This window comes from Rhyacophila brunnea, unplaced genomic scaffold (assembly GCF_057557595.1).
Source record: "Rhyacophila brunnea isolate RB1 unplaced genomic scaffold, BYU_Rbru_1.0 scaffold_13, whole genome shotgun sequence".
NCBI lineage: Eukaryota > Metazoa > Arthropoda > Insecta > Trichoptera > Rhyacophilidae > Rhyacophila > Rhyacophila brunnea.
This window is the reverse complement of record NW_028232785.1, coordinates 14,070,845-14,076,372: the sequence shown is the minus strand read 5'-3', so window position 1 is coordinate 14,076,372 and position 5,528 is coordinate 14,070,845.

The window sequence follows — 5,528 nt, the reverse complement described above, 5'->3', positions numbered from 1 at the left end:
CACTTGCTCAACCTATTAGGTTAATACCCTCACTGATACTCAAATTGAAAAACAATACATATAATGTACATGCCAGACCCAGTATTCAAGCCTGGGACCCATGGCGTAATAGGCCAACGCTTAAGCCATGCGGCCACCGTGGGTATAAAAAACAAACGTGAGTTTAAAAAAAGCCCGACAACTTAACCGTGTTACTCGGTTTCTATAAGATTTTCTACTTTGGGATAACTTTTATTGTATTCTCGGCACTTTAAATGCTAGCTGACGTAATTTATTTTGGAGTAGCTATAAAATCAGTCGCGTTCGAGCGTCAGATGGTCGTAATTCATTTTGGAATGGCTGTAAACGCAGCGACTTATTAAATCCCGAGTCACTATAAACGATTCATATTTTATAGTATAACAGTTGATATCAAGAGATGTCACATAGACTTGAAGCTTTCGAGATGTGGCTGTATAGGCGCATCCTCAAAATTCCTTGGACTGACCGGGTGACAAATATTGAAGTTCTCAATCAAATGGGGAAGGACCGAGAAGTTCTACGTAATATCAAAACCAGGAAACTACATTACCTCGGCCACATTACGAATGGACAAAAATACACCATTCCCCAACTTGTCATTCAAGGAAAGATCAATGGGAAGCATAGCAGAGGACGGCGCCGCATTTCGTGGCTTAAGGACCTCCGTGATTAGTACGAGTGCAGCTCCACTGAACTGTTCCGGGTAGCAGACGACAAAGATAAGATTGCCTTGATGGTGGCCGACCTCCGCTAGGGGATGGCACAATACGAAGAAGTTGATATCAAATAGTATTATAATACACATTTTATTGATGATATGTGGTTAAGCAGGATGCCAAACACATCAACTCTATATGTATGGTAAAACGAAACGAAAGAGCTACTCTAATGTACTTGAACCCCACTTCGGTCGACCAACCATTAAAATCGATTTCGTATTATGAAAAGTGAACCTACAGTTAATTCTCAGTGCCATACGACAGACAAGAAGAGTTATTGAAATTAGGGAAAAAGCGAGAAACATCAGAATGGCGTTACCCATGTTATATTTTAAACACAGCTACAAGTCTTTTTTTTTTTAATTATGCTCGTGTCAATAAGATGACTAGGGATTCTGCATACTTGGTTCAGTGGAGGGCTACTTCTAATGCGATAACAAATCCACCTGCATCTTTTACCATCTTTTCTGCTATATAGACCGGACGGCCGTCATAGTCCGATAAGTAAGGCACTGGGATCTCAACCATGGGCTCCAGGTATGCTGCCCGGTAAGGTATCAATATATTTATGGGTATTTTTCAAATCCTGTTTTTCCGAATTATATGATTCCACTAGGTACTGTACTACTGTTTTACTATACTACTATCATTCGGCTTCATTATATCATCATCATCAGCCTGAATCTATCCACTGCTGGATGAAGGCCTCTTCAAGCTGCTTTCACTTCTCTTGGTCCTGTTCATTGCATTGCCACGTACTTCCGCAGAACTTTATCCTTTCATCGATCCAGCGGCCTCTAGGTCTACCTTGCGGACGTTTTGTACTTCTTCGATACCACTGGATGACTAGATTTGTCCAACGATTGTCTCCTCTTCGAGCTAATTATATAATTGAGGGGTGTAGTTTCAAAAACAACTTATTCCACTTTTACAAATTGTTGGCAAACAACAAAAAACTGTTTACGGTGTTGATTTAAATATTTTTTTGTTATTTCTGTTGAAAATTGTAGTTTACACTTTGAAATGGATATCTCAATGCTAAAAACTATGAAAATGTCCTTAAAGTAGGTTTTTTCCAATATTTTATTTGGAGTATGTTACTTTTGTTTGTGAAACTTGGAATAAGTTATATTTGAAACTAACACATTTGGAATAAATTGTGTTTGTAAAAACCACTAAAAAAACTGTCATGTTAAATGTTGCAGGAAAAGTCGTGAATATTCGTACCCATTCAAAATGATTATTCTGGGTTACTAATTTTAAAATATTTGAAATTAGGTAAATAAAATTGGTCATTCAGATTATTTCACTGTTTTGTGACATTTAGGCATAGGGACATCCTATTAAAATGGTTTTGATACAAAATAATATTTTTGAAGTTATACTTCTTTTGGCGCGTTTAGTAGAGTGTACAATAATTGACAGCTGCGCGCGCACACCGTTACGAAAGTGCGACATAATCACGTGATCGTGGTACTATCACCATACGGAATGAAGCGACAAGATAATTTGAAGCCAGCGGCACTCCAATAAACGACCCCATTTCTTGAGTGTAATTTAACAAGATAATTAAAATAGTAATCTTAAATAATATTAATAATCACGGAATGAAGTAATAAAATAATTTTAAACTAGCGACGCTCCAATAAGCGTCCCCTTTTCTGAGTGTGTAAATTAACAAGATAATTAAAATTGTAATAAGTAGTAAATAATATTAATAAATAAATACGAAATGAAGCAACAAGATAATTTTAAACCAGCGGTACCTCAATAAGCGGCCCATTTTCTCGAGTGTGTAATTTAATAGGATAATTAAAATAGTAATATTGAATAATAATAATAATTACAAAATAGCGCAATAAAATAATTTTAAACCAGCGACGGTCCAATAAGCGGCCCTTTTTAATTATTAGTTAGTATTATTTTAATGAAAGCAGTAATAATTTAGTGCCACGGTACCATTGATAATTTTTTCGCTTGCAAATAATACTTAAATAATTATAATAATATCTATGTACTTCCAAAAATAACACGAAAACTTGGCCAAATAAGCATTAAAATTCTCCAAAGTGGATAATTTTGTTATGTACCTACCCGTGTTTTATAAAAACTTTTCATCAAGCCCCAAAATATTCCATACAATTCAACAATAATTCGTTCACTTTCTGGAAATTATCTGTTTTCCCTCACTTATTCATTTATAGTACATTGACAGTAACATAAGGAACTCACTGTCGAATTTTGACTATATTTCTTTTTCATTTTTCCGTGTGACGTATTCGTTTTCTGGCATTTTCGGGTATTACAGGTGAAGCTTGCACATCCATGATGATATTAAACAACTAATAATTATATTAATTGGCTTGTAACACTGTTTTTTCATCTAAAATTTGGTGAGGAATTTCGTACCGTGTTTACTGTTTAACTGAAAGACGCCATTGCAAATGCAGTCTTCCATTTGGTCAATTTGGAATAAGTGAAAAATGGTTTGCGACACTCCTGAAATAAGTTTCTTTTGTAACCAATAGCGATTTTGAAATTGATTTTTCTACTAGATTGAATGCTATTAGGTCGTTATATACAAAAAATACTTGTTCAAAAACTTCTCCTTTAGATTTTGGCATTCATAACTCATTTTCGTCAAGTAATGGAGTAAGTTGTTTTTGAATCTACACGCCTCATTATGTATATTTAATATATATAGAAAGAAAATGATCGAAGGATTTCAACTAATAACTGGCTTACTAAACTTTCTCCCATTTACATTACCCAGAAAATTGCTTTGAAAATTTATGGGTGTTTTTAGGTGATCGCTACTACTACCGTAATGGCTAGCGCAGCAAATCTCAAAACGACCTGGTGTATGTCTGAAATAAAGGAAACTGATGACATTAAGACAAGTACTAGATATTAAAAAAGAACTCGAGGAATACAACAAAATCTCTCCAAAAATACGAGTTACTAAATCGATCCCAGAGATAGTAGCTGTTGTAAAGTTGGAAATAATAATTTTCGTGTAGTATATGCTATAAATTTTTAGTTTGACAAAGGTGTAAAACAATGTAAAAGTGGTCGAAGTAATTTATCTTGTGGTCTAATGCTATCTAAAAACAATGACTCAAAAAACACATAATTAAAATCTAGTTACAAGAAAAAAACAAGAAATAGCTCATTCTGCTGAACTGCCATTTAAATGCAGGAAATGTAATTTCTCACGTAAAACGTCTAGTCAAATGAAATGCCACAAAACGACTCATTCTGGTGAAAAACCATTTAAATTCGAAGATTGAAATTACTCTTCCTTATCATCTGGCCACATGAAATCACAGAAAATGGCTCATTCCGGTGAGAAACCCTTTAAATGTAGTGAATTTAATTTGTCGTGCATAACATCTAGTCAAATGAAAGCACACAAAATGATTCATTCCGGTGAAAAGCCATTTGCATGCAATGAATGTAATTTCTCATGCGTAACATCTAGTCAGATGAAATCACACAAAATGAATCATTCTGGTGAAAAACCATTTAAATGCAATGAATGTACTAACTCATGTATAACATCTAGTTACTTGAAATTACACAAAATGACTCATTCTTACGACAAACCATACAAATGCGACGAATGCAACTACTCATATAGAACATTTAGTAAATTGAAATTTCACAAAATGATTCATTCCGGCGAAAAACCATTAACATGTAATGAATGCAAATTTTCATGCATAAGAACTAGTCAAATGAAATCACACAAAATGACTCATTCTGGTGAAAAACCACTTAAATGCGGTGAATGCGATTTCTCATGCATAAAATCTAATAACTTGAAATAACATAAGATGACTCATTCTGGTGAAAAGCCATTTGCATGCAGTGAATGTAATCACTCGAGTATAACATCTGGTCAAATGAAAAGACACAAAAACACTCATTCCGGTAAAAAGTTATTCAAATATAGTGATGTTGTTTTTCATGACGTCTAATATCTGACCAAATGAAAAAACATAAAAAGACTAATTCTCATAAAATGCCATTTAAATTTGATCCAATTAATGACACTTTTATAAGATCTACTTAAATAAAAATTACACAAAATCATTCATGAAATATTTAGTTGCGGATAATTTAGTTTCTCATGTATAACCTTAGTCAAATAAAAATACTCTATGGTATGTAAAGCCATTTAAATTAGATTAAATGAAAACACAGAGCAGAATGAGCAGCAAATGATATGCATAATGGGTTTATGCTGGTGAAATCAATTTGTATACGATATTTTATATTTTATTTTATATTTATAATATGCTACTGATATTTTAACATAAAATTTTATACTAAAAACAAATTATAACAAAAAAAAACTGGAAAAAATTATATGGAACTATATTATTTGGATCTGGAAAAATTGTGATATCCCGTTCCAAAAACGTTGTTATTTTTATCAGCGACGCTTTGATATGAGATGACTCATGATACTACACTATCGAGAGTTGTGGATAAATTATGTTAAGTGGACTGTATTTGGATATGTGCCACGGTAGCCAAGTGGTTTGAGCGGCAGCTTATAATGTCCTGGTTTGTCATATTGCTTTATAATTTGTGTTTGGATTCAGAGTATGGACCAAATAGATTAAGCAAGTGGCAAACATCTATTTCTTATAATCACAAAAACCCGATAGTATAAACCTCCACTATTTGGAGACCCATAATATGAAATGGGATCGAACTTGGTCATAAGAAAACTATTTGGATATGATCGAGTTTGGGTGGAATAGAGTGAGTAGACGGATG